The sequence below is a fragment of the Martes martes genome, assembly GCF_963455335.1.
Source record: "Martes martes genome assembly, chromosome: 16".
Lineage (NCBI taxonomy): Eukaryota > Metazoa > Chordata > Mammalia > Carnivora > Mustelidae > Martes > Martes martes.
The window spans coordinates 40,505,448-40,524,667 of record NC_137904.1 but is presented as its reverse complement, the minus strand read 5'-3'; the positions used below and the strand labels follow the sequence as shown (position 1 = coordinate 40,524,667).

Genomic DNA, 19,220 nt, shown 5'->3' with positions numbered 1-19,220 from the left:
GGGTCAGCGCTGTTTTCTTAAGTGTGAAGTGTGCATACTTTTGGACCCAGCCATCCAAGAATTCACCATTAGAAGATAATGCCACAAGCATAAAAAGATGTGTATATAAGGGCAATTGCTGTAGCATTATTTATTATAACAAAAAACTTGAAGCCTAAGTAATGGTATGCACAGACATTGGCATACTACGGAGCCATCCAAATTATGATATAGATTTATATTAATTAACACAGAAAGAAGTCCACATCAGAAAAAAAAAGACTAAAGGGCAGGATCATGGCATCTCATTAATGTAGAAGCTATGACCTTACAGTGAGCATATGTACAGTCACACCTAGAGACATCCTAGGATGGGGTGAGGGTGGGGAAGGAGATACTTCCTTTCTTTATACTTTTCTGTAATCCTTAAATAATTGTAAATAAGCATGTATAATTTTTTTAGAAAAATAATAAACCTATTCTTTTTTATGCTATATAGAAGCAATTTGTCTCATACTCAAAAAAGTCATTAAGGACAAGTTCCTAAATATGTAACCTTTTAAAAAAATGATCCCCCATTCATGATGGGAAATGGCAAAATATTTGTGATTAAACCTTATAAACTGTAACCTCAGAAAGCTGAGAAAGTTATATTATAAAAACATCAGACATTAGCCAAAAGATTATAGGTTGTCAGTGCTAACAGTTAACATTAGCTATGTAATTTTTGCTTCTAGATGTGACACACACCATCACAATATTATGTTTAGCTCCAAAAGACAAACTATAGTTATAAATATCAAGTAATTTCATACAGATTCCATTTATAAATATGCATACTGCTTCTAGTATTTTTACTTTAGCTCAGAAGATCAGTCAAGAGACTTTTGGTGCATAAGCAAACATAAATCTGTCCTCTTGCCAAGGATTTCTCTTTCCACATCAATGAATTTAGGAATTGCAGGAGAACTCACAGCACATTCAGTACTCCCTATTATATGAGAGACAAGGAAACAAGCAGCTCAGAAAAGTTAAAGGGCTCCTTTAAAGTCAATAGCTAGTTGCCAGCAGAGCTGGGCCTACCATCCAGATTGTGGTCATAAGGCCCAAAATGAATCATTTCTATACACCTGTTAGAACGGCTAAAATTAAAAACAAACAAACAAACAAACAAAAAACAATATCAGGTGCTGACAAAGATCCAGAACAACTGGAACTTTCATATGTCCCCGGTGTCAATGCAAAAGAACACATTGGCTCTGGAAAACAGATCGACCCACATAGCACAGTATAACCCAGAGGGGCCGTTCCCCGGGAGTCACTCTAGAGAAGTGAAAACTCACCATTCATCCTGAAACCTGGCCATGAATATTTATGGAGGCTCTGTTCATAATCAGCCAAAAATGGAAATAATCCAAATGTCCTTCAACAGGTGAATGGAAAAACAACCTGTACTCCATTCACATCAATGGAATATTACTTGGCAATAAAAAAGGAATAGCTGAGACACACAAAAACTGGGATGTATTTCAAAGGCATTATGCCAAAAGAAGTCAGTCTCAAAGGTTACATATGGTATGATCCCATTTATAGAACATTCTCCAGAAGAGAAAAGGATAGGGATGAGCAAGAGGTCATGGCAGGGGGCGGGGGGTGCAGCGGTGAATGAAGGCCAAGGTGCTGCAGCGGGGAGTGTTTTCAGGTGACAGAATTGTTCCGTATCCTGACTGTGGTGGAGGTTACATGAATCTCTAACATGTACAGGTATTCACATAATGGTATACACCACAATGTCATTTTTACTGTACCTTACTTTAAAAGTTAAAACAAGGGACTTATTCAGTCTCTGGTTTCTAAAAGCCAGAAATACTGGGCGCCTGGGTGGCTCAGTCGTTAAGCAGCTGCCTTTGGCTCAGGTCATGATCCTGGGGTCCTGGGATCGAGCCCCACATCAGGCTCCCCACTCGGCAGGGAGTCTGCCTCTCCCTCTTCCACTTCTGCTTGTGTTCCCTCTCTCACTGTGTCTCTGTCAAATAAATAAATAAAATCTTTAAAAAAAATTAAAGCCAGAAATATTTATGGATTTTTAAATTCTAGTTTTTAAACTTCAGGTTTTTTTTTTTTAAGATTTATTTATTTGAGAGAAAGAGCGTGTACATGTGCAAGTGAGTGGGAGGAAGGGGCAGAAGGAGAGGGAGAGAGAATCTTCAAGCAGACACCCCACTGTGTCAGAGCCTGACGTGGGGCTCAATCCCACAACCCTGAGATCATGATGAAGTGAAATCAAGAGTCAGACGTTTAAATGAGACTGAGCTGCCCAGGGCACCTCTAAACGTCAGTTTTTAATCAGCAAAATAAAATGATTTAACAGGTCCTTTCTCATAAAATCTCACTGCCAAGAAAAGAACATATTTAACTTGGCAAGTTACATAACCTCACTTTGTCTCAATTTCCCTGCTGGTAAAATGGAGTAATAATAATATACTACCTCAAAGGGTTATATGAGGATTAAATGGCAAATTCTTCGTAAAGGTTGATGAATAACAAAAATACAGACAGTATATATAACTCTGGGGACAGAAATCAAAGACAGTGTCAACCAAGTGACTTTAAAGTGTTATCCTTCTGGAGAACTAGGTTCCGATGAGTGCTTTTCTGACAGAGCTGTCTCTGAATGCAGTCCAACCCTGGAATTGGGCTTTTACAGAGAAGTGAACACTCACTGCTGAGTCCTTGGGAGATTTTTATTCTGTAACCATTCTACATAAGCAAATTACTGTCTAAACCAGCTCTGTGTTAGAGAAAGTCATGTTACGGAGTTTAAAAAAATCTTTCCACATATTCATTAATCCCCTCAGTTCCATGTAACTTAATAAACAAACAGGTAGACTGTGTGTGTGTGTGTGTGTGTGTGTGTGTGTGTCTATTAAGCAACAGCAGGTGTACTACCTCTTGGAATACCATAGCTTAAAACAAAATGAGGATCCAACCATAACCCTTCTAGAGTTTTTGGTCTTTAAGAATTGCCTTTCTAGGGGCACCTGGGTGGCTCAGTGGGTTAAAGCCTCTGCCTTAGGCTTGGGCCGGGATCCCAGGGTCCTGGGATCGAGCCCCACATCGGGCTCTCTGCTCAGCGGGGAGCCTGCTTCCCCCTCTCTCTCTGCCTGCCTCTCTGCCTACCTGTGATCTCTGTCAAATAAATAAATTTTAAAAAAATCTTTAAAAAAAAAAAAAGAATTACCTTTCTACATGGAATAAGGTCATAAATACAATGGTTTTCTCCATGCCACATTACTTGGATTTCTACTTCAAACTTATACCTCTAAGCATAGCTTTTAATTTTAGCACTCTCCCAACCCCCATTTAATCCAGTAAGTCTCTGCTTAGGATCAACTTCAAGAAAATAATTTTTGTTAAATACAAAAGGGTGATTTTCACATAGGTGATATTCAAACTGCCTGACCCACCCCAGTTTTGAAAAATGAATCGGAATAAAAAAAACAACAGACTGCCTCACAACCAGTAAGGGTTAAGTACTGTTTTCTGAAGGTTTCATTTCAGTTGTGGGCGGGGTATGGATATGAGAGAACACATGGGACCACACGTGCACTGCTGCTTACTGGGGGTCATGGTCAAAAAGCGTAAGAAAGAGTGCTATAGGGAATTCAGTAAACAGTTCTGGAGTGAGAAGAGTCTAATTCTGCACTCTCTGGCTTCTGTGGACAAGTCTTTCAGTGCTCACTGCAGCACCTGACCTTAGAGACAGAAGTCATCTTCAAAGAAAAAGAAAATCTAACTTTCCATTTGAATTGACGAAAAGGTTGGAGACTGGAAGGCAGAACAAACTGTCTTTTGGATATTGTTGTAATACCTACAAGGTGGAATAGATGCCTAAGTGTATACGTTCTTTTTTTTTTTTTAAGATTTTATTTATTTGAGAGAGAGCACACGCATATACACGGGGAGGGGGGGAGGGGGCGAGGGGGCAGCAGGGGAGGGGCAGAGGAAGACGGGGAGAAAGAATCTCTGCTCACGACCTAAGTCAAAACCAAGAGCCGGAGACTTAACCGACTGAGTCACCCAGATTCCCCAGAATTGTATACATTCTTTACCATAACCTGACAGGAAGAAACTAGCCATTTGAAAGTAGAAAATTTTGTACTACGCGTGTATTTTCCAAATTTAATTTAAACATTGGGTCCCTTACCAATATTAAGTTTAACTTACCACATTATACAAGATTTAAATATACTTTATGTTGAACAACCAAATATTTTCTTTTAGAGCAGAACAAGGTATACCTTAGGATCCATAAAAGTTAAAATGCATCTGCTTTTGAAAAAGAAGTTGGGGCGCCTGCGTGGCTCAGTCGTTAAGGGTCTGCCTTCAGCTCAGGTCATGATGGCAGGGTCCTGGGATCGAGCCCCATATCCCGCTCCCTGCTCAGCACGGAGCCTGCTTCTCCTTCTCCCACTCCCCCTGCTTGTGTTCCCTCTTTCCCTATCTCTATCTGTCATAAATAAATAAAATCTTTTTAAAAAAAGAAGTCTTCACACTGTGTAATATATACAAAGACTTTTCGTGAATAATCTTATAGATAAGAACCATCTTCCAAAATAATCTGGTTTTACCCACTCGGAGACTATAAATAACCTATTTTCTTAAAAGATGACTAGGAGCACCTGGCTGGCTCAGTCAATAGGGCACGCGATTCTTAGACTTGGGTCATGAGTTCGAGGCCCACATTGGGGGTAGAACTTACTTAAGAATAGTAAAAAATTTTTAAGATGACTTATCCACTAAAATTTATACTTAAGTCAGTTTTCATATTTAAAACCGTATTACAATTTGGGCAATTTCCTAGCGTATCTCTTCTCTACACTAGATAAGCTAAATAGAACTTTCATGTGCTAAATCTAACAAAGTCAATGCTAAAATTGCTCCCTGCCTCGTAGCATCAGCTTAGCGAGTAAGTTGCCGTAGAGCAGGGGTTCTCAACCTCAGCACAGCTGACATCTGGGACCAGACCACTCTTTGTTCTGACAGGCTGTGCTGTACCCTGTAGGATGTTCCACAGCCTCCCTGGCCTCTGCCCCCTGGATGCCAACAGCACCCCCCAGGCCCCACTTGTGGCAGAGATCTCTCCAGACATCGCCCAATGTCTCCTGGAGGCAAAGTTGCCCTTGGCTGAGAACCACTGCTTTACAGGTTTGTATTTCAATCATTATTTCCATGTTTGGACAAGAAGAGGGAGAAAATGACAATTGTGCAATTACAGCAAAAAAAATGTAACCAAATGCACTTCTCAATAGAAAGGATGGCGCCCCTGCAGGGATTATAGACCAGGCCCAGGCGGCCCGCAGAGGCACCTACCACACCCCCTACCCCCCACCTCCGTGGGGCTTGGGGGCAGGCCCACTGCACTTCACAACATTCCAAACCAGGTTAACTATACTGAAATATGTTTCTCCTGTTGCTATTTGTTTAAAATCTTGGGTTTCTAAAAGGTTTAAATACATCCCAGTTATAAAAATATTAAATAAACATTTTAAATAATTAGCAATGCGAGAAGGATTATTAAATCATTATTATGAAATGAGGCAATGAAAGAAGTATTTAAGCAGTTACAAAGACAAATCTTTCAAGAGATGTAACTATTTTTAAGACCTATTCTATCATATTTAACCCCTCTTTAAGAATAAAAGTATATAGGGTTTGCTCTCAGGTGGATTTGGGGTTTCTCTTAATATTGTAAAAATCCAAGCTAAGTCTTTGAAAATGTACTTAAAAAAAAAAAGGTTTGAAATTATTTTGTCCCACTAAATATTTCAATATTTAATTTAAAATAGGGCATCATAATTTTCCTATGGATAGCTGAAGGATGCTTTTTAAATGAAAAAATTATTTAGTGGGTATATATTCACATGGATCGAAAATTTTAAGTACAGGGCGCCTGGGTGGCTCAGTGGGTTAAGCCTCTGCCTTCAGCTCAGGTCATGATCTCAGGGTTCTAGGCTTGAGCCCTGCATCCGCATTGGTCTCTCTGCTCAGCAGGGAGCCTGCTTCCCCGCCCCCCTCTCTGCCTGCCTCTCTGCCTACTTCAGATCTCTGTCAAACAAATAAATAAAATCTTTAAAAAGAAATTTTAAGTACAGAAGAAAATATAGTGAACAGAGCACCATTATTCATAAAAGCCAAAACCAGAAATAATCCAAATGTCCATCAAAGGTAGAATGGACACATAAATTATAATATATGTGTACTACTAAATATTACATGAGGAAAAACTAATTGCTGTGACACATGAACATGAGTGAATTTTATAAACATAATTTTGAGCTAAGGACACTATACACACATGAGTACACACTGTATTCCACCTATGTACAGCTTAAGAGATTTTCCACAGCAATACATAAAGAGTTTCCTCATTCTTCTTTGCAGCTGAAAAATTTATTCTACTGCATGAATATACCCTAATTTATTTACCAGGTCTCCAATGACAGACATTTAGGTTTTTTCCCAAACTTCTGTTGAGTTTATTTAGATGAATTTGTATGCTAGAAAGAAAACCGTAGAGCTCTCTATAAGGAGGATCTTTTAGGCAATGTAACTTCAAATGTAACTTCAAATCCTAGCTCTAAGAGTATATTAATACAGGAAAAGTCTCTGGGCAGCTACGTCACAGTCTTAAGAGGAACTGGGGAAAAAACAGACTTAGCTCTACAACTAAGATCACATACAATCTCCTCTTCCCCTCATAACAAAAAAACAAACAAACCAAAAAAACCTCAAAAAACCCAACACCTCACCATGTGTTTCAATGTTCACAGGCCACAGATAATACTTTAGAGACATTAAAATGGTACATGTGAAAGGATGAAAACAATTCATAAGGGCCTAGTTATAAATCTCATTTTGTAGGCCACACAGGGTAATTAAGAAATCATACTCCAAAAAAAAAAAAAAAAGAAAAGAAAAGAAAAAGAAAAAGAAATCATACTCCAGGGGCGCCTGGGTGGCTCAGTGGGTTAAAGCCTCTGCCTTTGGCTCAGGTCATGATCCTGGGGTCCTGGGATCGAGCCCCAGATCGGGTTCTCTGCTCAGCAGGGAGCCTGCTTCTCCCCCTCTCTCTGCCTGCTTGTGATTTCTGTCTGTCAAATAAATAAATAAAATCTTAAAAAAAAAAAAAAAAAGAAATCATACTCCATCGAATCTCCAAAACTGAATCAAAACTCCAAAGCTGAAAAGTCTAAATTCCAAAGCGGTTAAAGACTCTATCCTTCACTAGCATTAAAAACGAAAGGAATCACCCAACACTGTCTGTCTTTGTGAAATCCAGCTAAGAGTAAGAACCCTCTGATACCACATGCATAGCAAGATCAAGAAATCAGGCTCGGGGACCATACTCCCACCACGTCTCTTCCTCTTTCTGCTCCCTTCCAACAATCCCTTCTCGCCACACACTGATTGGTTTATCAAGAAACCGACAGAAGCAACTACAGCTTGGCTAGGCCTTTGACTCTACTAAACCAGAAAAAATAATAGTTAAAAAAAAAAATAGCACTCTCCTCCCCAGAAAAAGTTTACTTAGTAAAATGTCTTAGAGTTGAGAAAAAAAATATGTAACTCAATCATCTCAATTTTACTTGTTTAGTCAGTCTGGGCTCACATAGCGTAAGTGCTCTTATTATTATTATTACACATCTGGCTAAGATTAAATTTTTTCAAGTGTTCTGCAAAATCTAAGGCAAGTCTAAGACCATTATTTGCCAATCCCTCTTCATCAGCAATCCAATACTAGTGACTGATTTCATTGATGGGAAAGCCCTACGTGGCTCAGTAATAAAGAAAATAAGGATTAGCAGGGTCCCTTGAGGTAAAGCCTAATGCATTACCGATGTGTCTACCTTATCTGAAAAGTCTTGAGGTAACTCTTTTGGGTTCACAGACTTATCACAATGGTATCCTGCAAAAATGACAGAATAATTTAATTCTACAGAAGCCAAGAAATTCTATTTTAAAAGCTCTAGGCACTGAATAAAACTGTGTACATGCCCCTGAAAGACTCCAAAAGACTCCAAAAGACTCCATCTCTTAAACTAGGTTTTAAAGAGAAAAAAAAAAGTCATATTTTACCATAAGGTTACCTTTCGGCCTAAAAACAAGGCTAGGGATACACACCCACAATCTGTAGGTATAGACCTAAAGTGGAGAGTCGGTAAAATCTGACAGGTAAGGGGACTTGACTTTTCTTTCCTTCACCCACCAAAGCAAAAATGCCCAAGGCACTCGAACTTATAACCCAAATAACAGTTTATGATCAAAACCTCAGATGAGCGAAGGGAATTCTTTAGGAGAAAATGTTCATAAGTGTTTGTTTTTTTTTTAAATCAAACATAACTGCTATACAAACAAACAGATTAACTAAAATAAGCCTCTGATGTCTTCACGATTCTGTCAAGCACTTTATGGCTTGTATTAACCATGAAAATTTACACAAGGCTTTGCACGTGATTCAACTCTGGACACAGAACTCATTGAGACACGTTAATTTCCTAAGACACCCCTTTCACCACACAAGCTCTGAATAGGCTTAAAACAAGCACAGCCTGTGGGTAGCACTGCAGAATTTGGAGCCAAGTTTTGTCGTCTTCACCACGTTCAGCCAGCCATAGAGCAACAAATCAAAGTTCCAATAAGCACACTGCACCTGCAAGGCTTAGGTATGCTCCAAGTCAAATATTTGCCATTTTTTCATCCCAAATCTGCACAAATGAAAGTATGCAGATCGTCGCACCAGGCCTCTTGCCAGCCAAAATGATCTCTCTTTCCTGCATCCGCTGTGTCCTACCATTTACTGAGTTCTTACTACGGACATGGACATGCGGCAGGAACTGTGCTAGCAGCTTGCATATCTTAGCTCTAACCCTTAAAACAAATCCCATTCTACTGCTGAGGAAACTGAGGCCAGAGAGGTCAAGGTGATTCGCCCCATGCCGCAAAGCTGGTAATGGGTGGAGCTGATGCAAATCCTGTTCTGCCGGGCCCCAAAGGACCATCTCCCCGATCTTCCTTCAGCTAAATTCACTACCTGCAGCATAGTTTCCCTCTATCAAAGTAAATTCAAGTACTGTCAGACATGGTGACAGTAGGGGTGCCTGGGTGGCTTAGTGGGTTAAAGCCTCTGCCTTCGGCTCAGGTCATGATCTCAGGGTCCCAGGATCAAGCCCTGCATCAAGCCCTGCATCGGGCTCTCTGCTCAGCGGGGAACCTGCCCCTGCCCCCGCCCCCGGCTCTGCCTGCCTCTCTGCCTACTTGTGATCTCTGCCTGTCAAATAAATAGAATCTTAAAAAAAAAAAAAAAGAAAAGGAAAGTAATGGTGACAGTAGCTGAGAAGACGACCATACCTACAGCTGGAGCACAAGATCCAAGAGTTCCCCGCAAGGAAACGCAGTCACCTCCTGCAGCATACCTAGCTCCAGAGGCTATGGCTCAAAATATAAGAGACTCCACAGGGGTTTTTGTTGTTGTTGCTATTGGCGGTCTCTCCATTGACTTTTTACAACAAGGGAAATGAAACTCAAGAGTATATTCACATTTTTGGTGAAATTATCTAAAACCCTTGAGTAAAGGGTGATTTTTTTTTTTAACAGTTCACTTTTACAGTTTACTTTTTTTTTTTTAAGATTTTATTTATTTTGACAGAGATCACAAGTAGGCAGAGAGAGAGAGAGAGAGAGGAGGAGGAGGAAGCAGCAGGCTCCCTGCTGATCAGAGAGCTCGATGTGGGGCTCGATCCCAGGACCCTGAGATCATGACCTGAGCCAAAGGCAGAGGCTTTAACCCATTGAGCCACCCAGGTACCCCTACAGTTTACTTCTTTGCTAGGTTCCGGACACTTTCAAAAGCAAGATCGCATCAGCAGCATTACTAATCAACTTTCTTCTACAGACTTGAAAAGTATTTTCTTACCACGCTACAAGATTACTTCCCATACTTTGAGCAGAAATGGAAACAGCTCTGGGCGTCACGAATCAGATCTGGAGGCCACAGTTGCAGAAAGGAGGTAGGTGCTGTTTCCCCTGAGTAGGAGCCACTGATCTGAAACCTCCTAAGGGAAGGGTGTCTGAGGAAGAGTGTTGAAGAAACTAAAGCAAGCTGTTTGTATTAATGAGGGAGCTGCTGGCACTACTGCTTAAGTGTTTCTCTACCGTGCAATTGTTTCCCGGTTTCCAAGCTCTGAATCTGGCAGATAGAATGCTGTTCTCACAGCCATACGTGTTCTGCGATCAGCTGCTCCGTGGTGTGTGGGTGTTTAACTAGGTAAGTGACTGGTAAGAAGAGGTTCTGCAATTTTAAATCAAGGAAGCACACCGTCCCCTGAGATTTTAGTGATCTGTGGCTATAGGACGACGCTGACAAAGTAACATTATTTGCAACTTTGAAATGGTTTGGGGTTAGGATAGGCAAATAATTTCCAACAGTAATGCTCCAGGCGTGACACGAACAAAAAATATAACCTGTAATCCAAGCCACTTCAAGCATGTTTATTAGATAATAAAAAATGCAATATTTGCCATCTCAGCATGCTTTCAAACTTCATAGGGTACACTGCATAATTATTAGAATAAATGCTGTTCTTCAGGTGTGTGGAACAGGTTCTGTGCAAGATTCCAAGGCCCCCCTGCCTTCCAAAGAAATGTTAAAACCATGAATTGCTTAGCCTCTCAGAACCCCAAAAATGTGGAAAAAAAAAAAAAGGAAAGAAAGAAAGAAAGAGTCTCAAAGGATTCCTTCCTTAAGTAAAAAATGTCAGAACTATAAGCTCCTGGAGACCTGGGGACTATGTTTTTTTAATGTCACTGCCCATCACAACACTATCACAAGTGGAATAAATCCCCCTTGGTTGAAATATAATCAAAAGGCAAAGCTGGATGCAGAGTGATTTAGAAAGAATAGCTGATATTTATCCCCTGCTTGTTGATAGAAAAGTGCAACGTTCATCCCTTGTTCTAAATTCTAAACACGGAGACTGAATTCCATAACTGCAACCAAGATCCTTCCGTTAAAACAAAACTTTAAAATCGATGATTCTGGTGGCAATGTCATCCTGAATTATGACATGAAATCATATCTAATAAAGTTGAAAAAATCTGCACGGAGCAGGTGCTCTACTATGGGAAGGATAAAGCCTTCTTTTAAGATATCAAATCAACCTCCATAAGCACATCGTGGACAGGCATCATGAAACAGACCACTGACTTTGCTGTTGAAATCTGCTACCTTTAGAAAACAATGCAAGGAACGTACATCATCAACTGGTCAAATTCAGACAAATTATCTTGACTCCAGTCTGAACTTTTTCTGAAATTCTCTCACACATCTCCTTTTTACAGGAAAACAGGGAATGACACCTTACAGACCTCTAACCCGCTGTAATCAAAGAACAAAACACAAGGATACACACACATCATCTACTTTGTTGCTGACTGCTCAGGACCAAAGTACTGTAATGTCAATCCTTAAGAAACAAAACAAAACACAAAACTCAAGTTCCTTTCACTTTTGCATAATACAGATCTCAACCTGACCGTCCCAGGACTAGGTTCAAGAGGACTGTAATGCACACAAAAATTGGGAGTGTCTCTTTCACCAAGAAGAGGACCCTGAAGGCTTCCATGATCCCAAAGAAAGGTTAAGAACCACTGAAGAAGACATTTCCAGAATTGCTAAAACTCAGAAGTGAACATTTTGAATAAAATTATACTAAAGGAATTATCTATCTGAATGCATGGGCACAGTCCCTACACAGGCAACCAAGCTGCCTGCCTGTCCTAACCATCTCTCCATCTCTGTGCAGCTGACCCCTCTCAAATGAGCCCTAGGCGGGAACATCACCCCCCACCCCCGGCCCCCCGAATTCAGCCCGCACACACATGCCAGCCCCAGCAGCTCTTCATTCCTTAAGCATACACATGTTGTCAACAAAGCATGTGCTAGTTGTCATTCCCGGAACAATACAGGCCTGGCCATCTCTGGAAAAAAAAAATACACATTCTTCCCAAAACATGACCCTATTTATTTACTATGCCTTGACGATCGATCTTAAATACTGAGACAAAATAAATGAAATGCTCACACACATGTATCTAATCAACTGAGGGGAAAAAAGCATCACTCAGGTGTTGCTGAGGGTACACAGGCGATGGAGATCAGGAAAACACTAGGATAACGATGCTTGAACATGGGGACAATCAAAGACACACTCACGCAGCAACATCCTGAGACCATGGTTGTGGAAAGAACCCTTCTCCAAAAGCAAAAGCACATTCCTTTGATTGGCACAAGCCCTTCCTGACAATGGATCCGCAATGACAGGGGCTGCTCTGGCAATCAGGAAGTGTGTGTGTGTGTGTGTGTGTGTGTGTGTGTGTGTTGTGGGGGAGGGATGTACTAAATGTGATCAAAGACTGGCCCTCTTCAAAGAAGAACATATGGGATCTCAAATCGTCAAGATAGACTACGAGGGTGAGGCAGGGGCATTTATCATTTCTACAGAAGACATCCCTCGACAATGAGCATGTTATGTGCAGATGTAACGGGGGTGTCACTACCTTTAGTGTCTCCCATCTAAGAATCTTAAGTAGGCTGATTGGAGGGGAGGAGGAGGTGGGGGTGGAGAAAGGTCTGCATTACCCTCTGGGGTGAGTGTCGGGCGGGTATACACCGAAGCATTTTATCTCGGGCGGCACAATACTCCCAGGGGTTGGAGGTTTGGGCGCAACCGCAGGGACGGGGAGGCAACGGGTGCAAGCTGCCAGCTGCAGGGCAGGGGAATGCTCGCAGGAGGACCGGTGCGAATCTCCCTCGGCCCGCTAACCCAAGCAACCCCAGCTTCCCCTCGGGCCTCTGGGCGAGCGGGCTCTCTGCAAAACTGGAGCCCGGCCCGGGTCCGGGAATGAGGGGACCAAGGAGCAGAAGCGGGCGCCCCCGGCCCGAGCTCGCGACCAGGGGAGCTCAGCGCCCCGGGCCTCCCCGCCGGATGGGGGCTGCTCCGGCCTAGTGCACGCAGCTGCCTCGGCGAAGGGTTAACCCGGCGCCCGAACCCCGGCCGGCCCGGCGGGCGGCGGAGAGGAAGGGCTGCTGCAAGGGGCGCAGCCGCGACTGTGGCGTGTGCGTGGGGGGCAGGGGCCCCTACTCACCCTGGCCGGCCGCCTCCACCTCCGCCGCCCCGACCGCCGCCTCGGCGGTCCATCCCTGCGGCGGGGGGCCTGTAGCCGCGGCGCTCGAGTAACAACCGCCGGCCGGGCCGGCCCCTCCCCCCCGCCCAACGTCTGTCCTCAGGGCCGCTCCACAGACCCGGCCTCGGCCGCCGCCGCCGCCGCCGCCGCCGCAGCGCTACGTGGCCGCCGCTCCGACGTCTCGCGACTCCCTTCCGAGCGCGCGAGGGCGAGCGGGGCCGGCGGGGCGGGCGGCGCGCGGGGAGGGAGGCAGGGGAGGGGGTGTGCGTGTGTGGTTGTGTGTGCGGAGCCGGGGGCAGGGAGGGAAGGCGAGCGGCGGCGAGAGCGCGCGCGCGCCCGCGCCCCGTCCCTCGCCCGCCTCCCCCCCCCCCGCCCAACGGGGAGCCGACACCTCCCTCCGCCCGCCCCCCTGGCATCCCGGCCGCTGGGCGCGGCGGCGCGCATGCGCAGCCCCTGGGGCCGGCCCTGGCGCACCTTTTCTCCCCGCTGCCACAATGTGAGCGCCCCGCCGCCCAGATAACCGCCGACTCCCGCTCCACCCCCGCCCTCCCCCACTCCGCCCACTGCTGAGCGCCCAGGTAAAGGCGTGGACTGCGCGTGCGCACCGCTCTCCCTGGGTCTGGGGGCGTGGTTGCTGAAAGGAAGCCAGAACGCAGAGTGGGAGGGAGCTGGGGGCGGAGGGTGTGAGCCTCCCCGAAGTAGGGGCGGGTTAGGATTAAGGAAAGGTGAAAGTGGAGCTAGGGGGCCCGAAATAGGAAAGTGGGACCAAGTGAGATTTAGAAGTAAAGGAGCCTTTGGTTTATGAAATAAAATGTTTTAAGAAATCTTGACTGTAGCCTCTGTTACTGGAGGGTAGGGTGAGTGACAGAGGACAGAAATAAAGGAGACAAAATATAAGCAGTAGCGGTCATTCACCAGATAAATGGGACCGCTAATAAAACCTGGGGAAATTTAGAGATTGCCGGAACGGTCAGAAAAACAAATTTAGAGCCGCGTTTGTTCTGTGGCCAGGAATAGGGAAGGGGATGTGTGTGTGCTTGAGACACCGAATTGCTGTAAGAAAGGAAGCCTCCATTGAAAGTATTACAGCAGTATGACTAATTAGCTATTAATCATTAATATAATTAATGGTACTATTAGCTAACAAGGTAGTATTTATGTGAGTTCCGAGCCAAGAGAGGGTGTCCATAATTGTAAGTGCTTGGCGTTCAGAGAGAGGAAGTGAGGCAGGTAAGGTAAAGGCCTGGGGAGGAGAGGACCCAAGACAGCAACTTGGAGGGTCGGGATGACCCTTTCCCACCAGAAACCAAACTTCCCTGGTGTTTCCCAAATCTTATCTCCATCGGAACTCCTCATCCTCCTTCCATTATGAAAAACACACTTAATAAATATCTTTGCATTAAGACCTACCTCTTGACACATTTTCAATAGGGCTGCAACTACTTCTCTCCCAAATAGCCATTCCTTCCTTTGCCCCCCAACCACCCCCCCCACCCAGAAAAAAAAAATCCCTATAGCAAGTAAAATGACCTGAATCTGGGATAGGGTTAGGGGAGAGATTGAAACTTGATACACAAAAGTGTTCCAGGGCTAGCTTTGTCCTTGGCCCCTTTTCTGAAAACAGATGCTTGGTCTTTATTATCCTTGGACTCCACACTCCAGGGAGTGTAATTTGGCACCTTTGGGTTGTGTTCCTCAGTAGTGAGCACCTTCAGTGGATAAACACTAAAAATGACATCATAATACAGCAGGTAGAGAGAAAATCTTCAGGCAGAGCATAAGGAAATACGCATGCATAAATAATAAAAGGAAACACTTAGGGGCACCTGGTTGGCCCAGTTGGTGGGGCATGTGACTCTTGATCTCAGGGTTGTAAGTTTGAGCTCACTTTGGGTGTAGAGATTATTAAATAAATAAGTAAAATAAAATCTTAAAAAAAAAAAGACTTAGATTTAATGCAAGAAAGAACTTGGCCTCCACAGGGGCTGATGAGCTCAGAACATCCAACTGAGATGTCTCTAGTGTTGCCCTTCTAGGACATTTAATCCGTTCCCTACTCTGCCTGTCAGGGCAATCCAGCTTGGAAGACCGGAGTGCAGAGCAATGGCTAAAGAAGCAACGTAACCTTCCAAGTGTCTGTGACTCTCCACCCACAGGCCAGCCTCCTGAAGGGCTCCTCGTAATTAGAATAGTAATATTATTACCTTCCACTTGAGGAGTGCTTTATGGTTTCTGCAGGGAGATTATGTCCATTATCTCATGAGATCCTCCATATCTCATGAGATCCTGCCTGTGAGGCAGGCAAGACAGGTATTATTACCAGTGAAGGAAATTTGGGCCAAGGAATGTTTAATGGCCCAGTCAATCACTCAATCCAGAAAACAATGGAGGGTTTGACTCTGAAAGACTGCTACATATTCCTGTGGGTAAAAATAGGTAGCCTTGGCATGTGATAGAGAATAATTTTAATGGGCAATTCTATACCTGTGTCTCCTCTCTTTCACATGAGTTCCCCCCTTTCTTCTCTTCAGGACCCTAGGATTGGCCCCTGTGTTTCTGAAGCCTTGGTGACCAGTACTTTGGAAGGCTTTGGGGCCACAGGGCTGGCAAGGAGATCCCAGTTGCTCTGCTCTCTCTTAATTCTTCCCTTTCATATATCTACCCACAGCAGGTAGCTGCCAACCAGTGTCCTCTGTCAACGTGTCACAAGAAGAAGGCATCTGCTCTCAGCCCGACTGCTAAGCCCATGCCCCACTTCTTCAGCGGCTGACACTACAGCCGACAGTCAATGCAAGCACCATTTAGTACCCACATCTGGCCTCCCTGGAAGATCAGGCTTCTGTCATCCTGGTTTCCTGGCCTTGGATAGTTCTTCACTGACTTCTTCATTAAGGCAGTGGACAAAACCCAGAAGAAGCCATTAAAAAAAAAAAAAAGATTTTATTTATTTATTTAACAGAGAGAGAGAAAGCATGAGCCAGGGGGAGTGGCAGAGAGAGAAGGAGAAGCAGGCTCCTCATTGAGCAAGGAACCCAACACGGGGCTTGATCCAGGAACCCTGTGATTGTGACCTGAGCTGAAGGCAGCTGCATAATTGACTGAGCCACCCAGGCACCCCATAGAAGCCAATTAAAAAAAAAAAAAAAGGTTTAGTAGACACACACACACACACATGAATATTACTCAGCCATAAAAAAGGATGAGATCTTGCCATTTACAACAAGGAGGGACCTAGAGTATTATGCTAAGTGAACTAAAAGAAAAACAAATACCATATGATATCTGTTAGAAGTGGAATCTAAAAAAACAAATGAACAAACAAAAAGCAGAATCAGACCTACAAATGCAAAGAACAAAGTGATGGTTGCCGGAGGGGAAGAAAGGTGGGGTTGGATAAAAGTGGGGGGGGAGTGGGAGGTACAAGCTCCCAGTCATAGAATGAATAAGTCACAGGAATAAAAGGCACAGTGGAGGGAATATAGTCAATGATATTGTAATGGGGGTGCCTGGGTGGCTCAGTGGGTTGAGCCTCTGCCTTCAGCTCGGGTCATGATCTCGGGGTCCTGGGATCAAGCCCTGCATCAGGCTCTCTGCTCAGTGGGGAGCCTGCTTCCCCTTCTCTCTCTCTGCCTACTTGTGATCTCTGTCAAATAAATGAAATCTTTTAAAAAAATGATATCGTAACAGGATTGTATGGTGACAGGTGATGGCTACACTCGTGGTGAGTACAGGATAAGGTAGAGGGCAGCTGAACCTCTATGTTGTACACCTGGAACTAATGAAACACTGTTTGCCAATTATACTCAAATAAACAAAGACATAATTTTAGGACAGTTCTGCACACTTTGACAGCTCTGAAAACCTTCAGAGATTTCACTGAAACAGCAAACAGACATATCTGATTCCTAAACGGCCTCCTACAAGCTCCCAGTTCACTGCATTTCCACACTCCCCAAGCTTCCAAGAATGTACCCGCAGTCACCACTAGTTCTTACCATCACTACTTACATAGGGGCGGTGGCTGGGGCTCCCTGTCCCCTTATTAATATAACCCGGTCCTAGCACACCAGACTTGGGGCCAGGGCCCTGGTCATGGGCTCTGAGGTTCTCATAGTCGCCGTGCTGCAACCTTTGCTCATTCCCTTCACATTTTAGACTCTGTAAAAAGACGGGATTATCTGGCTCTTACAGCCTTCCAGATCCAATACCTAGGATTCTATTCTAGAAAGTTGACTTTGTTCGCTAATGTCTTACAATCCTATTCCTTCGCTAAGAATCACTATCCAGTTCCTACCTCCGAGCCCTTCCTACAAGAAACTGCCCCCTTCACAGAATGGATAAAGCTGGCCTGGGCTCTCCTGTTTTATTCACTTCTTCTCTAAGTGACGGTGTTTAGAGACAGCTCAGAAAGCTGGACTTTTGGCTTTTCTGCCATAGGGCTTGCATGCATATGTTTATGTTGATGTCCAGTATTAAAGGGATATGGGTCAAGGGCACTTTCACTCCATGCCCCCTTACCTCCCACCACACCTGCTTGAATTCTAGTGAAGAGGTGAAATAAATGCCAGGATGTCTTGGAAGAAAAAGAAAGGACACCCTAAAAGGCCAGACCCATGAATGCGGCTGTTTTGTGCTGTGGATAGAGGTGAGGGAGGCTATGGGGAGAGCCAGTGTCCCTTCAGGCAAAGCTTAGTTCAGCTGCAACATGACCTGGAGCCATCATTTGACTCACAGTCCCCCAGCTAGGGTCTCTATATGCCAAAATGCATTTTATAATTATTTTTAAAATATATAGATATTTATAAGATTTTATTTTTTTATTCATTTGTCAGAGAGAATGCATATGCGCAAGAGAATGCATAAGCAGAGGGAGAAGCAGGCTCCCCATTGAACAAGGACCCCAATTTGGGACTTGATCCCAGGACCCTGGGACCCTGGGATCGTGACCCGAGCCAAAGGCAGATACCCAACGGACTGAGCCACCCAGGCGCCCCTGCCCCCCGCCGATTTTTTTTTTTTTTTTACAACAAATAAGAACGAGATCTGAGGGGCGCCTGCGTGGCTCAGTGGGTTAAAACCTCTGCCTTCGGCTCAGGTCATGGTCCCAGGGTCCTGAGATCGAGCCCCGCATTGGGCTCTCTGCTTGGCGGGGAGCCTGCTTCCTCCTCTCTCTCTCTGCCTGCCTCTCTGCCTACTTGTGATCTTTGTCGGTCAAATAAAAATAAAAAATAAAAAAAAAAGAACGAGATCTGGATGTTAAGGGTCACATGGCCGGAACTTGGGTCTCCAGGATCCAAGTTCCGGACTTTGTGACACTTTGTGACACTGTGCTGCGGTCCTTTGCTGGATGCCATACAAAGCAAATTAAACAGATGTGGTCTCTGCTCTCTGGAAGTTTGGACTTAAATGGACAGCCACAGTTCCGGCAAACATAACAGGACAAAGTGATTCACAATCAGTTGCCAATAAATAAATGAGTTGAATAGATAAGGAAAGCCAGGTTTACTGGGTCTACTAACTTTTTTAAGGCAATATATATTTTTTAAGATTTTATTTACTTATTTGGGAGAGAAAGAAAGCACAAGCAGGGGGAGCGGGACATAGGACTCGATCCCAGGACCCTGGGATCATGACCTGAGCCTGATCTGAAGGCAGACGCTTAACCAGCTGAGCCACCCAGGCGCCCCAGGGAGAGAGCACTGTTAATGAGGCTAAGGTCTTCAGCCAGTCCCACCTCTGCCTACTTGCTTTGCACATGGAAAAACACTGTAGCTGTGCTGCACGCTCTTTCACTCTTTTGGCTCCTTGTCTTCAAAGTTGTGTCGATGTTCCTGGAAACATCTACCAAGTGTAACCCAAGAGGGAATCAAGAACCATCATTATGAAATCATCTCTGCCCTAAGTGATATCTTCAACCCTTTTCCTAAAAGCAAACTGCTGCAAAAGCTTCCATTCATCCTGCCTCTACCACCTCTGCTGATGGGAAAGGACAGATG

At 44.3% G+C, this 19,220-nt stretch overlaps 1 protein-coding gene across 1 annotated transcript in view; it reads right to left on the bottom strand.

The window, feature by feature from the left end:
* Nucleotides 1-13,291, bottom strand: part of ZNF652 (zinc finger protein 652) — a 55,889-nt gene extending 42,598 nt beyond the window's left edge. Inside the window, exon 1 of the mRNA XM_080825926.1 lies at nt 13,186-13,291. The gene's annotated coding sequence lies outside the window, so the exon portion shown is untranslated. The remainder of the gene's footprint in view (nt 1-13,185) is intronic.
* Nucleotides 13,292-19,220: the final 5,929 nt, after the last annotated feature.